Source organism: Balaenoptera physalus (genome assembly GCF_965194825.1).
Source record: "Balaenoptera physalus genome assembly, chromosome: 3".
NCBI lineage: Eukaryota > Metazoa > Chordata > Mammalia > Artiodactyla > Balaenopteridae > Balaenoptera > Balaenoptera physalus.
In genome coordinates, this window is record NC_138890.1 from 43,371,493 (window position 1) to 43,388,010 (window position 16,518).

At 38.8% G+C, this 16,518-nt stretch overlaps 1 long non-coding RNA gene across 1 annotated transcript in view; it reads right to left on the reverse strand.

Moving 5' to 3' along the window:
• The window catches only part of LOC309656958, a 600,722-nt gene that overhangs the window by 17,056 nt on the left and 567,148 nt on the right, over nt 1–16,518 (reverse strand). The gene's annotated exons all lie outside the window — the stretch shown is intronic.

The following is a 16,518-nucleotide window of genomic DNA, read 5'->3' on the forward strand; positions in this document are numbered from 1 at the left end:
CCACTCTTCTGCTTTCTCCCCAAATATCTTCCCTCTTTTTCCACAGTCATGCTGCTGCTCTTAAGCTGAAAGTCCCTGCTGAGCTTTCTGCTTCAAGCCATGCTAGGTTCGCTAAGGATGGCTGGATGGTTTGAAAGCTCTGTAACACCCATCCTTCCCTTACCATACACGGGAAAAAGTGTGGGAAGTCCCAGCTCCTCCACCTTCCCCCAGACAGGTATTTCTTTTCATTCTTTTCACATGTTTTCTTATTTAAAATTCTTATGAGTAATTTCTGATCAATCAATTCTCTGCAACATCATAAGCAACAGTCCCCTCAGGTTTCTCCTGATCTGAAAATGTTATAAGCACATATTTATGTAAATATTTGCTAACAATTTCACTGGGACTGAGTCAATGGTAGAATCAAGTGGCATGTCAAGAGAGACCCTGCTCTAGGTTGACCAAGATCAATTTCACTTGAATAGTACTGGAATGACTATACTAAGTTATCATACCTACTGAACTTCACAACTGGTATAGGCGTAGTGAGTTGCCCAAAGCCCAACGTTAGACGGAATTCAATTCCATGGTCACTGATAACATTTAAGACCATTTACTATCCAACAAGTTTAAAATGTATCAGAATTAATATTTGGTATGCAGCCCACTAATTTTTCCAAAAGGAAATTCTGACAAAAGCTTTACTAAAATTCAGCTCAGCTTGATTTATATCCCATTATCTCTCAATGTGGTCACACTTTTTTTTTTTTTTTTTTTTTTAAGGAAATAGGTTAGTCTTGCCTGCATCATTTTTAGTGAACTGATGTTTGTCCTCACAATTTGCCACATTCTTTGCTCACGTTCCAAAGCTTCTCTAGTCAACAGCCTGCCCTAGAATTTTGGTCAAGTGCAGTTAAAATTAAGTTCCTGTCTATAGTTCCCAGAATTTGCTGTTTAAAAAAAAAATCATTAAAATGTTTATTTGCCTCTAGCATTCTGGCATGGAGCTCATTCCCGAAACAGTCTCAAAGATTACAAACAGCTTTGCTTAACAACAGAATATGGGATCCATGTCCACACCCACACCCATGTCGTTATTCTCCCCCTCTTCCCTTCCCTATCAGTCTGGGGAGAAATAAATTTCTCTTTCCACACAGAACACTGCGGCTCATCTGTCATTTCCCTTTTCACCTGCTGAAATGAAGCAGTTCCCTTCCTCTTCATGCCCGACATGTGAGCCTGAAGACAGGTCCTCTTGTTTCTTGAAGAGTCAGATGCCAGATGGACTCCACCATAAGGCCAGCCCCCATGCAGTTTTGGAAGAGGAAGTATGAGATGCAGAGACAAGGATTTCTGTATAGAGTCCTGAGTTTTGGTCTCAGCTGTGTTATCAATGCTGTACTCTGACCGTTACGCAGTTGAACCATTTTCTGCTGCTGTTAATCTAAAAACTACAGCTAATACTACCTCCCCCACTGAATTCACAGGATGGTTGAGAAAATCAAGAGAAGACAATGCTAAGAAAAAATATAAATTGTGTCTTTGATGTATAAGGTTAGAATAATTCAAACTCACAGTTCAGGCCTTGGGTCTGGGCTGTGCCCACTGGCCTCCCTCATTCTCTGTCTAGATTGTGGTGTTGGCTTCATTTGGCTCTCCCAGCTATTTCCAATCTCAATCTGTTCCCACCCTCTCAGTCCTGAAATTCCCCAATTACTGGTCCTCATCCTGACACACTGCCTTGCACATTCTCAGCAAGATGATTACTCACTAATTGGGAAAACAATCCAACTTGTGAGGGAATGGGTCATAACTTGTTCCCTCTCCAGGCAACAAACAGCAATCCCTGGACCACCATGGAAGTTATGTTCATGTAAATTACCAGAGTTGACAAAACCATGCTCAGCAATGTCAAGGTCTTCTAACAAAGAGGAGATTGGAGGGAAGTAGCATTACAAATAAATGCTTTAATATACATTTTTTAAACACAAAAAGAAAATGATTCTAGAAGGCATCTACTTCCAGATTACATTCATCTATGCTTAAAATCTTCTTCCAATATCTTCTTACTTAAGTGTTTAAGAAATATTGCTGTCAACTTCTAAGGCAGATTCTTCCTCTAGTTTTCTGTTATGCAAAACCTCGATTTTCTAAAATTATGGTCACAAATTGAAAGTTTGTCTGTTGAATCTGGCCCAAAAGATTTTTTTTTTCCTCACACAGTATTTAAAAAATTTTTAATTTGAACGACTTTAGACGGGGCATGCTCTTTCCTAATTGCTACAGTCTACGCCACTCTCTACTATTCACCCCTGGTGACGTGTATATTAGCATAAAGAACACAAATAATTGGAAATTTAGGGGCTAGTTCAACTAAGACATAAATTAGAAGTAAAATGTTGTTTCAGCTCTCCCATGTGTTAGCATTATGATCTTGTTCTCCTCCCTTCTCTCTAAGTCTCAGTTTCTTCTTCTGTATAATGTAGGGATCATCATCTTCTCTCCAGAATTGATGTGAGGGTCACATAAAATAATGCCCATGAATGCAATTCATATACTATAGTAAAGTATACTATACTATACTATAGTATACTTTACTATAGTAAAGTATACTATAAATGCAGAGTATTTTAAAATAACAGCTCCCATCCAGTATAACTCTCCCTCTGTATACATTTATTCGAATATCCTGCATCCTATCACCATCTGCCAACCAAACTCTGTAAGTTGAAGAAACATAGGAGTAGAAGACAAAGGGTCACTTACCTTGGTAGTTAATGTACTATATGGATTCTGTTTATATAGGACTGTCTACAATTTTTCAGTCTAAAAATTACTCTGCACAGTTGCTTAATGGCTCTTTTATCTTCTCTTTAATCACATCTAGAACTTCTCACCATTCCCCCATTAGAGTTCCCATTTGTCTCTTTGATCATTCTCCTGATCTTTATTTGTATGCAGAGCTGTACACGACACATACTATATTTCTGTATCTCTGGGCTAACTGATAGCAATTGAGGCCAAATGTACCAAACAGCCAAGCCAATGGTAGAAAAATCACATTATCCTAACTACATAAAACATACTTGCTTGTATATGTTTGAGCATGTATATATATATATATATATATATATATATATATATATATATATATATATATATATATATATATATTTAGATAGGCACAGAACAACAGTAAAAATGGCACATTCACTGCTATGTTGGAGATACTTTCATTAGAGCAGTGGCTCTCAATCTGGCTTAAGAAGCTTAATAAAATATATACAGATACTTGGACTCTAACACCAGAGCTTCTGATGTAATTTGTCAGGGTGATGTCTAGACACTAGTTTGTTTCACACAGCTCCTCTCCCCCAAGTGCATCTAGTGAGCAGCTAGTATTGAGAACAACAGGAATAAATCGTGGAACTAGTCCTGTCTTACATGCAACCGAGTCTTGCTGTGTGTCGCTCAATGAAAATTCTGCCTTTTCTTAATAAAGATATTTCCCCCTGGAATTACAAATATTAATAATCTGCTTCCTCTACAAATTCTGCTCCCAGGAATCAGTCTTAGAGAAACACAACTCTAATGTGTAAAGACAGAGATTCAAGGTGACACTGTGAGTAACAGCAGATACTGGAAGCAATCCCAATGCTCATCCACAGAGGATCAATCAAATAATAATAAGGCACAGGGAATTCCCTGGTGGCCCAGTGATTAGGAGTCTGCACTTCCAGTGCTGGGGGCCTGGGTTCAAATCCTGGTCGGGGAACTATGATCCCACAAGCTGCATGGTACAGCCAAATAATAATAATAATAATAATAATAATAATAATAATAATAATAATAATGATGATGCACAGCCAATACAATACACAGCCCTTAAAAAGAATGGCCTAAGTCTGGAAGTCTACCCTGACAGAAATGTACCCAGAATACATTTTTAAATGAACAAAAGCAAGATGCAGGATAATATGTACACAAGATACATTTTTGTATCAACCTCTCGCCCTCAAATGAGATGACTAACACAAATTGTAGAATCGCAATCAATGGTTCTTCAATTAGCAGAAAAAATTCTACACAGACAAAGGTCAAGTTGTTTAAGGAGTTAGAAGAGGTGGGGAAAGGAAGACATTTACTTTTCACTTTACATTCCTCTTTATTAGTTAAATGTTTATAAACAGAATATAATATGTTTATAAGTTTTAAAAGAGAGGAAAAATATTCACCAGTCATTCTCTCTCCCCTCACACACAACTGCCTTCCAACCCAAATGTTAATCTGGCTGTTTTAAAAAAGAAATTGATGGATGCTATACTAGCTGGCTTTTTCTACAGATCAAAAACACCCTGCCCTCTTTCCCATTCAGCATTCCATTAAAGTGTAACAGAGCCAAGTCCTGTGTGTGGGAAAGTGTGTCTTTATGTGTGTGTATCCCCTTGTAGTTACAATGTCCCCTCCCTTTGGTAACAATTTAACACCCACATGCATCCTCAGGAAGGTGAAAAGGGAAAGACAAGAATAAAAAAACATGTTTAAGAAATGTTAACTAGCTCCCACTTCCAAAATTCTTTTCCCTCACATTAAACAAAGGCATCGTGCATGTTTCCATAAGTGTCTGGTGGCTTTAATAAAATGAGTGGTGATACTGTCCATAGAAAAAGTGGGGAGCTGGCAGCACGCTTTCCGTCGGAAATGAGGCACTGTGCTGGGAATAACACTGGATTTTACAACATAAATTTAAAAGTCATCATGCTTAATTCTGTATCCTTTTCATAATTCCTACAGGAGTCTTGTGGCCATTTTGAAATGTTAGAGTCCTAGGAAAAGAAAAATCATGGAATTTCCATATTCATGGAAAACCAGCAACTTCTCAGATGATTAAAAAAATCAAGATTCCATTCACAAAGAGAAAGTAGGTAATTTCCTATAATTTTATATTTGAATCTTCAACTTGCATCTCCAGTAGACTTAACTGGCAAAGCACAAATTCTAATCACCAGCACGTTTTAAGGTGTTTCAAGTGAAAGAAACAAGCTTGGGGGACTCATGGCGATATTTGAGAGGCATTTCTGAACGTGCTGTGGTACAATGCTTTTAGTTAGCCTGTTTTGATCATCTCTCTCCCTCTGAAGGAAGGAACAAGTAAGTAAAATAGAATAAAATCATATAAAATACAGAATCCTTAGACGATATAAATTTTAATACTAGCTTTACCCTCAAGTCCCTGTGTATCCTCAAGCATATTACTAAAACTTTGTGTCATAGTCTTAAGATCCCCTAAAACATGAATAAAAATACCTGCCCATTCGGTAGAGTTGTTATGGGGATAAATGGAAGGATATACAATAAAGCATTTTTAAAAGTTGAGGGACTACTAACAGGGGCGGCATAGTGTAAATGCAAATGATACAAACTAAAACTCAACTATGTCAGGTAACTTCTACAAGCTTGTTTCTTCATCTGTGAAATGGGATGATGAACCAATAATTAAATCAACAAATATTTAATGTCCTCAACTTGCCAGGCACTGTTTTAGCCGCTGGGAAGGATAATTGTTCTGTTCTGCCTACTCACAGGGATATTATGGTATCAGTAAAGCAACATCCGTAAAATACTTTGGAAACCATGAAGTGCTGTGCCCTCGTACAAGATTATTATTCATGATTTTTTTTTTAATCTTTTCACTCATTTAAAAATAAATTTGCTGAGTACTTGCTAGTTAAAAGCAACAAATCAGACAAATTCTGCTCTGAGAGCTTAAGGTCTACTGTGGTGGCTGAACAGAGAGCGACAAGCTGCTTCCTGGGCGACTGTAGAGAAATATGCAGCTCAGGAAGGATTCCTGCAGGAGAATGGTTTAGCCTGACCTGATGCTGCTGCAGAGATACCTATCAACCCACTAGTACTGCATCCATTCAACAGATACCTACCGAGCACTTTGTGCCAGCTCCTGTGCTACCCACTGTCAGGCATAAATTCTCCAAGAAAACACACATGGTTTTTGCCTACATGGAATTTAAACCATACATTTGCTGCCAGTGCTTGCAAGCACAGGCTTTTTATCTGGACTTATGAAACACTTCTCCTCTACGTGGGCTAGACCCTGTGATGTGCCGATAAACCAGCTCTGGGGGGAAAGGGAGAGAAGGAGCCCGGATTTGTAACACTAGCCGATTTCCATGGTATAAATACTTCCACTATAGATAATTTCAAGCTACCAATGGTTTGACAGGAGGCTCAAAACATTCCTGAATACTTAATCACTGGTTTTCATAAGCCGTTATGAGCCAGCTCTAGCACACTATTGAAAACCAAAGGATTTTTGTGGCCTATTTAGCCCAAGAAATGGCAACATTTGTTAGATTCCTGATGAGCATCCACCAAATTCCTCTTAATTCCAGTCTCAATTCTTCCTCAAGAAACTACAAAGACCTTTTAAGATGTTCTCCAAAATCCACAGGGCAATAGCCAGGGTGATTCCAGACTCGCCCTTCATCCTGCAAACAGAAATGCCCAACTAGGCTAAAGAGTGTTCTTCGGAATGCTGAAATACCATCTTACAAAAGAAAAACAAACAAAAAATCTGCACATAACCCTTTCAACCTTATGGCATGATTTCTAAGTTAAAAAAAAAAAACAACAAAACTCAAGTGGTTAGGAAATAATTAATGTCATAGTAGGAAAGAAAAAAACAAACGAGGCCAAAAGAGAGAGGGATCCTGTCCATAAGTCCTTCACTTTGTAAACAGCTCTCACCGCACCGAAGACATGCTAGTTCAAGGGGACAAACTTTCCATACAAGTGTTGGGTGGGGCCCAAATGTCTTTACTCAAATGGAAAGCTATTTGCTATTTCACAAAGTATTCCAGACAAAAGTACATGCTCCATTAAACTTTACTTAACACCAAGTGCAATTGATAAATATTTGTGGAGAAGCTACATAGGCAAGACAGTGCCCTTGAGAGGTATGAAATACATTCCCTACCCTCCAGAAATTTGCAGTCTACTTGGACTGAGTTTATGTATACTTGCAAAAGGATGGCTTGAGGGAGCAAAATTAGGCATTCCCCAGACTAGTGGCTTTCATGGGAAAGGCCAATGAATTCTAAACCCCTCCAGGCTGTTTTCCAGGCTGTTCACTGTCTGGTCTACCTACACCCTCTCCTAATCCCTTCCTTATACTTTCCACTACAGTCACAATAAATTTCTCCCAGTTCCTCAAGCAAGGCATGCTCTCTCCTCTCTATGGACCTTCACATATCCTGTTCCTTCTTCCTGGAACAGGCTCAACCACCACCATTCCTCCTTTCCCATAGCCCCTGCACACGGCTGTCTTGGAGTCACACTTTAGATCTCAACCTAGCACTGCTATGTTGTTTTGTTTTGTTTCTTCCAAAAAGCCTTTCCTGACCAGACAATCTGTGTTTCGTGTTCCTCCTTTGGACTGCAAAGTTCTGTGTGACTTCTACCATCGCTGGCTATGTATCACACCTAATTCTAATTTCCTATGTACTCGCTTGTCCTCTGTGAGAGCTCATTTGTACCAAATACTGTGAAAAATATTTTACATTTATCATTATTATCATTACATTTAGCATTATTTCATTTGAGGCAAGCCTTTATTATACACCACTTTGCAGAAGAGGAAACTGGGGCTCAAAGAAGTTAAATAATTAGTCTACGGTAACAGTTCTAGTGTATCAGTCAAGACCTTTGGTTGCAGAACACAGTCGATTCAAGCAGGAAAATTTTATTAAAAGATAACTGTGTAGCTTACAGAAGCTCCTAGAGGGCCAGAGAACTGGGTTTGGGTACTACTAGCCAAGTATATGGACCCATCCCGGAGAAAGGCTGACTTACACCACCGACTCCATTGGCCATCAATCAGCATGTCTGACTCCAGGGACTGGAGACTGGAAATGGTGCTACAGCTGTATGGGCCAGACAGAAGCCTCCTTCACAATGAAGATCTGCTCTCGCTGCCCACAGCCACCACCTCCCATTGCTCAGGGCTTCCTCCAATCTTGCATGGATGCCCTAACTGCAGTGGAGTCTGGGCAATGCCACTGTTAGCTTCCCAGTCTCTATAATAAGAACGTCAAACTATCAGGGCATAAAATGAGCACTGGGTGCGCTGTCTTATAGTAACAGCCACTTGCTTCACCCAGAGCATTCAAAGAGCTGCAATCTAAACTCTGACTTCAAAGTCCACGAATTGAATTGCTACCCTACTCTACACTGGTAGATGTCTGTTTGGGACGCCATGTCTCCCAGTCTATTCAGACCCACAAATGTTGGGTTGTGTGGTTCTTCCAGGCTTATTAGCAGAGCAACACCTAAGCTTTAGATCTTTGGACTCCTCGTAGCTCTTTTGTCTCTCCTGGAGATGAACACAAAATGTTTACTGAGTAATACAAGGTCAGGAGGAAGGAGCCATCACCCTGGGCTCAGGTAGCCAGAAATGGGAAATAGGGCATGATCTAGAAAAATGATTAGAATGAAAATGAACAAAGGTCAGTGACAGTGGCTACCATTCATTGGTTAGGCATCTGACAAGTATTAACTCTGATTCTCTCAGCAACCCAGCAAGGGAAACAGTATTACCCGCATTTTATAGATGAGGGAGACATCTGATCAAGGTCACACAATCAGTAAGTGCCAGAGGCAAGACTGGAAGGTCTCCTTCTCTGCTTCCAAGACTGTGCCTTCTTCTTAGGTGTTGATAATGACAAAGAGCACAGATTCTAGAGTCAGACTCAAAGATGCAAATCCCAACTTATAAGCTGTGTGGCCTTGGTTAATTCATTTAAGCTTGCTGGACCTCAATTTCCTCATCCATAAAATGGTGATATTTATCTCTATCTGATGGGGTTACTGAGACAATCAAAATAGATCATCTTACGTGAAGTCTCTGGCCTATAATCAGCACCGAATAAGACATTAGCTGCCAGTACTACTATTGTTGCTATTCTATTATTATTATATTATTACCCTGTGCTGCTGCCTCCCTGAAAAAAAAAAAAAAATGATATCCTAGGAAGGCAAATTGTATGTTGAATAAAAATGCTAGAGATGTGCATTTGCATGGCACATTCTTGGGGCCATGAGATCCTCCCTCCTGCTGGAGTGGAGAGTTCCTGCAAGGGAGTAGTGGGTGATAAGGCTGCAGATGGATGCCGAGCTGCATTGCGCTGAAAGCTTTGAATTCCCTGGGAGATGGGCTCAACTGGGCCCTGGCAGAGACCTGCCTTGGGGGTGGTAGTCACAGAACTATTCCCAGCCACTGTGCTTCACATCCTCACCCCAACACAAAAGGGAAGGATGAGTGACACCTCAAACAACTTTGGAGAGTCTAACAACAATTTTCAACTTCAAACAGGCCACACATAAAAGTTGAAGACTTTTGCTACAAACCCAACCACTGGGAAATCACTGCCTGGCTGACATTAATTCCCCCAGTAACTGTGAAGCTGTTACTGAAAATGCAACTTTTTTTATTCTAAGTCCTTTAACATTTCAATCTAGGGCATGGGCAATGTGGAACAAATCCAGGTCAGGTCCTGCTTTTATCCCCAAACTGAGTATCAGTGTTAACTCCGCAAGCAATTAAGGCCCAGAGGTGAGGGCAGGGAGAAAGGGCAATAGGAAATTATTTAGATCCCACTAGAAGTTGCTTTCTCTATGTTAGCATCAATATACAGCAGGTCACTATTATCACCGTTGGTATTGGGTTTTTAAATTTTTAATCCCACATTATATTTTTATAGCATTTTAGAATCTATAAAGCTGATCCATGTATGTTATATTCTTTGATTTCATTTGATTTGGGAGGATTAAACAAGTTCAGTTTCAGAATGACAAGGTTAGGAATAGAAGGAAACTTCAAGGTCATTCTAGTTTTGTTTTAGGATGAGTCATTTCAGGAGAAGGTGTTGATCATGGCCTCGCTGCCAGGCAAGGCCAGAATGTGGAATAGCTTCCAGATCACCAAACTTCTAGATTCAAAAATTGAAACCATTCACTAAGTATCAGTTATTGCAATGGTATGTGGCATTGGGGACTGGGGTAAAGGCGAAATCCTGATTTTAAAGGAGATTTCAGTCTAGTGGGAAAATAATCAGCTACCTAGGTAATTACAGCACTAGAGAACAGATGAGGTACAGTTCAGTGCAGACTGAGATAGAAATATCCGTGCTCAGGGTTTCAAACTGCTGCAAAAATATTCAGGGAACATACAGCTTTAGTGTTTTAGATAAATATGGCATAGGCCCATTTTTTTAAAAAAATTCACCTAAGGTAGAAAAGTACAAAGAAAAGTGGAATTTACTAAGTTGTCACTACTTTAAGATAAAACAATGTTAAAATCTTATTTAGCATCTTTCCAGACATCTCTCTGTAGCCATCTGATTTTGCATAGCTATGAAGTATGGATACAGCTGTGGATACATGTATTCATATATGCAATCACACTATACATGCTGATCTGTAAACTCATTTTTTATTTTGCAATGTGACATGGACAAATGTTAATACTGTTAAAGAGTTAGCACATCATTTTTAGAGGTTGAATATTATTTCATTCTATGGATGTACCATATTTAACCAGTACCCTTTTGATGGTCATCTAGGTGCTTTGTACTTCTTTGTTATTATAAACAATGATGTGATGTGGATCGTTACATGTGCACCTTGCATACTTAGGTGAATGTCTCCTTAGGATAAATTCATAGAAATAGGACTGCTCTGGATGAGCCACACTGCTGATATGATACAAATTGCTAAATTGCCTGAAGGGTTACTTTTCGAATATTAAGTCCTAGACATCCAGTTGTGATGGAGACCTACCTGCCTTTTTAGCTCATCTTTAGCTCCCCTGATTCTGCAAAGAAGACTGGGGTAGGGAGAATGTGGAATGGGAAGCACATCATTATCTTGTGTAAGCCACACATCATTCTTGAGAAGTTGGTATCAACCTGTCTACTTTCTACTTGAAGATCTGGAAGCTCAGAAGCTGGGTAAATTTTTCAAAGAAAGAGAGAAGTCCAGCATTAAAACTTGGGCATTTGTGGTGCCACAAAATGTCCTGAGAACCTGGAGGATGAGTAATAAAAGTAGAGAGAAGGGGACACACTTCATCTACTTTGAATGTTTGCTCTCAACTCCACCGTCCCTCTGTTCTGTTCCTACTAACACCCATTAGAAACCAGTACTAAGGATGGGGGCTGTGCCAGCCCTCCCTTCATAAATGTCAGCTGCTGCTTTGGGCTCCTAAGTTTGACCTTTATCTTCCCCATGGGGCTGACTTTTTCATGAGTTTAGGTCTGAGAAACAAGTAAGTTTCCTACTTCACCAAGATCTTAAAATAGGAAAGATCAGCCAGAAGCTATGAGGGGAAGCTAGCCAAAGTGTATGTTTGCTGGAAATAAAACTAGTAGGCCCTCCACGGCCAAGGGGAATAGACTCGGGGGCATTTCTTCACCATCTGTTTCAGCCCCCAATGTGCCTTGATAGATGGTTTTTGCTTATTACCCATTACTCACCTCATCTCTCTCCTTGGACTCTGTTCCTTGAAATATGGTTCTTTCATTTGAATAGCAATGACTAAATGCATTGGAACTTACTTAAATACATTCTAAAAGCATTAAATTGGGAACACACAATTCAGCAATGTACCAATTGCCAAACTCTAGTAAAAGCTGAAGTGATTAAAACAATTTAATGCATGAAACACGCATTCAGGAAGGCAGAGAGTAAGTTTTTCCAGTGCAACGTCAGCCCGGTGGTTGATATTTCAGAAGAAGTGGGTGGAGGCCATTGCCAAGAGAAAGTGAAATAATTGATGAAGACCCAAAGGAAAATGCCCTTGATCTTGAAGTTATTACTTCATTTCATGAAATACCTTAAAAGTCAATGACAGGCTATAAAGTCAGAAAGTCAATTGTTTTTTTTTACCCCTTTGGATACAATTCCAATACGTGCATATAAACATGTCAGACAGTCCTCTAGGAAAAACAAAAAAAACCCAAACTATAGCTTGGGGTCTGGGTCATGTTTTCAAATAGACTTATTATTCCTATTATGAAGTGGACACTCAGGTATTTGGCCCAGGACTTTTATCCTCACCCAAGTGACTGGGTGATTTATAACTTGCTGTCTACATTCTCATAGCTGTTTGGTCAATTTTAAAGCCTCAAACTAGGCTTGATGTTTACTTCATCAGGAAAACACACACACACACACACACACACACACACACACACACACACACACACACACTCAGCAAATTCATGTCATACACTAACCACCATCTCAAAGTGCCTCTGCCCTGAAGCCAGATTCTACTTATAGCTCCCTCCCTCCCTTTCTTCTTTTCTTCCCCCTTTCCTTCTCCCCCCCCTTTCCTTCTTTCTTCTTTGCTTCCTTCCTTTTCTTATTTTTCTTCTGCTCCTTCTTACTCCTTCCTTTTCCTGCCCTTCTCTTTCACCTCCTCTCTCTTCCTTTTGATATCCACAATCAGAGAAATAAATGACTCACTTCATTTTGCCTTATTCCAAACGATTTCAACCTCTTTTGCGTTGTAAATAGTGCTGAACATCTTGGAGAAAATGTTTCTTGTTTGACAATACTGATCCTGATGCTTCCTGCTTCTCGTTAAGCCAAAAAAAGCTCCTCACCAACTGAAACCAGGGTGCATCAAGAAGCACAAAAATGAAATTAAAATCTTGTGCATTTTTCCAAACAGAAAAACATTGATCTGTTCATTCACAAATAAATATTTTTTAAGTTCTTGTGATGATAGGCCTTGTAACTCATGCTGGAGCTATATTTATGGACAAGAGAAAGATGACTCCTGACTTCGTTGAGCTTAGAGTCAGTTGGTCAATACTTACCTTGAGAGTCAATGGTGTGGATAAGGTCTGTTACCACCCCAGGCATTTATTTCTCCATGTATATCACCATGGAGCCCATGGGGATTAACACCATCTTTAGCTCAAGAGGTAGACCCTGATTGGCCTAAAACAACTAACAAAATCTCATTCCTATTGCTATAGTCATTGTATCAGGGATTGGTATATTAACTGTGTTGTCCCAATCAGACTGAGGACTCTTTCTGAATGATTAAGGAAGGAACACTAACTCTTCTCTGTCTCTCCCTTCATTGCCCTCTGCCCCACTCCTGTTGGACATAAATGAAGAAGCAACTACCCATCCTGTAGCCATGAAATGGCAGACCTATGGGAAACATGGAAAGCAAAATAGAGAACAGAAGAAATCATGTCCTTGGTAACATAAGTAAACCCCTGGGTCAAACCCCACCTGAAGCTCCTTGACTTTCAACTATTCCCTTTATCTGTATACAAGTTACAACTGAATTTTCTACCACGTATAGAAAAAAGAATACCAATACACACAGTGATGTCTTATTTCTTCAATAACTTTGAGAAATAAAATGCTCTACTCACACAAATGTTCCACCTAATTGATATGTGACACATTATATATCAAATCCATTTGATTTAAGCTGTTTTTGGTGGGAATTATTATAAGTTATATTATGTTTCAGTACCTTAAGAATTATACCAAATAGAGGATTGCTAATGCTCTTATAATACTAAAAATCTCCTCCATGTTCCCATAGTATTCTGACACTTTCATAAACTCTTGACATGGATTGGACTGTTGTCCACATGCTAAATATTTTTGAATACTGTCCTTTTTAAAAAGCTGCTTTCTGTAATTTTGCAGTTAACAATCCTAGCTTCCAGCTTCTGTTCTGTGTGAAGATCACCATGCCAGCCTTGACTAGCTATTCCTTCCCTGTAATTTATTGCTTATAAATCTGTTTTAAGCTAAGAAACCAAATAACTAAACCTGTTAGAATTGTGGCTAAAATAATAGTGAATGGACAATCTCCTATGAATCACAGGCTCCTAATCCTGTTGTTGGAACTCTGAGGTTCCATATGAAAACCCCAGAAGCCCCTTAGAGGAGATAAGGAGTCATACAGCTGTGGAGTCTTGGGACTGCCAAATCCTGCTTTAATCAGTATATAAATCTCCATTTTTATGTATTACAAAACAGAAAAATAGGGTTCTGGAAAAGACTTCATTTGAAAAAAAAGCATTCAGTTGTTTAGGAACAAAAATGAAAATTCTCCTCTCTATCAGTTTATATGACAGATTACCATCCTACCATTCTACTTGTTCTTTCCAGGTGAAAAACTTTCCATAGTAGAGAAATTCTTGTATGTGGAAACTTACCTGTACAGTTCCAGTGAGGGCAAGTGAGAAAAGGACTACAATCTCTGCCTTGTAGACACCAATGGCTTAATTTAGTTTTACAAATGTTGTTTATTCAAATCTCACTTCAACAAGATTCATCTTTGCAAGGTCAACCTACCTACCTACCTATGGAACACAAGTCTGTTGTGTTCCATTAAATCTAAGATGTCATCAGTTGTAAGACAGACCATTATTGTAGGTAACAGAAAGAAAGAAAGAAAGAAACAAAGAACTGCAATTAAATCATAAACCACAGATGCCTTTTGTGCACTACTTCACATTCAACAGTTTTGTGGAGACTTTGGCTCACTTCTATCTTGCTTTATGCTCCAGAATTTCTCTGACACTTCTCTGTGGGATGCCTGTAGTTTTGGTACTTGCACACTTGCAACAAAAGATGTGCAGAGCTCATGCCCCATGGGGCAACCTGTAACCAACAGTAAGCAATGTCCTCAGGCAGGTGGTTCTGAGCAACACTTTACAAAGGTCTCCACAGAAATTCCAGGATGATTTACTAGTCACCTACAGCCCTGGCCATTCAATAACACTACTTTGCGTTGACATTCTCTCCTTCCTTGTTCACTCACCCACTGCTGACCTTGGAGACTCATTCCCAAATAAACTATCTGCCTCAGGTGTTACAAATAGTAATTCTCAGGCATGCACTATGACTAGTAAAACACATCCCAATTTCTGAGATATTAAGTTGTAAATACATTTGCATCTTAGAATCATTAAATACAGTAATTTATGAGAAAAAGACTGAATTTGTTAAGTAAACAAACTGATATCAAGGACAAGCGCCTCACTCCAAAATAAATAAATTAATTAATTAATAAGCACTGTGATTTTCTTTGTAAGTGGTTCTGCTTCAGTGCCTACAGCTTTGCATCTCTATCTACAGTCCTGGGCAATATTCCCTGCTGAGCCCAAGGAGTATGCTTTGCCTCTGTAAATTCCTCAGTCTTCAAAGAGAGACTGGATTATATTCACTTCACTCTGCAGAAAGGAAGGAAAGTCCATTAGAGACTTTCAAGATCTTTCTTTAAATCTGCTCCTAATTGGCTTAATAAATGGCACCTTCATCTACCCAGGTGTTCATAATAGAAACTGGACATCACCACTGATACCTCTTTCCAAGCCATGATACTCAATTCATTAGCAGTTATGTTGAGTCTGTCTCCTTAAAATGTCTCAAATCTGTACACTTCACCCTATCTTTTGCTGCATCCACCTATTCTACCTATTCCATGCTACCATTATCTTTTTACCTGGAAATTCACTGCATCTGAAGTGGCCCCCACTTCTACTTTACTCTGCCTCAACACTTTTCATGTATTATTCATTCCTCCCTCCTTCCCTCCCTCCCCTCTTCCTTCCTTCCTTCTGTTCCTTCCCTTCCCTCCATCCATCCTCCCTTCTTTTATCAAGTACTTATTAAGTGTCTATGTGTCAGGCACTGTGCTTTTCTCTGTTACTGTTTTCATGATGCATCTTCTTTTCATCCTTTTATTTTTAACCTAGCTGTGATCTCATATTTAACTTATGTCTCTTATAATTGACACATAGATGAGTCTTTTAAAAATTCAATTATCTTGACTGTAATTATGACACTCACTGGCTTTTAGTTTTCTATTTTTCACATATTTTTATTTCTTTATCCATGCTTTCCTTCCTTCTTTTGAATTCCTCAAGTGTGTTTATACTCAATATTTTCTTCTCTATTAGCTTTTTAGTTATATATCCTTGTATTTTATTTTTAGTAATTATCCTAAACATTTCAATATGCAATCCTGAATTTAACAGTCTATGTTAAGTTAGTACTTTTTCCACTTCCTAAATAACAAAAGAAACATTAGCTTCATTACTTTTTTTTGCCCTTGCACCCTTTGTGTTATTGTTGACCTGTCCTTTTACTTTTATGATGTTATGAACTCCACAAGACAATTTTATTATTGTTGCTTAAAACAGATAGTATTTGTTTATATTTACTCATCTATTTACCACATATGGTGCTCTTCATTTCTTCCTGCTTCCACTAGGGATTTTTCTCCAGCCTGAAGAATTTCCTACAGTATTTCTTGGAATGCCTACTTGTTTGCAATGAATTCTCTAATATTTTGTTTGTCTAAAAAGGTCTTTCTTTATCATTCATTATAGAAGAACATTTTTACTGGGTATAGAAATACCGATTGGCAATTTTTTCCTCTCATCACTTTATTGATGTAATACCATTGTCTTCTGG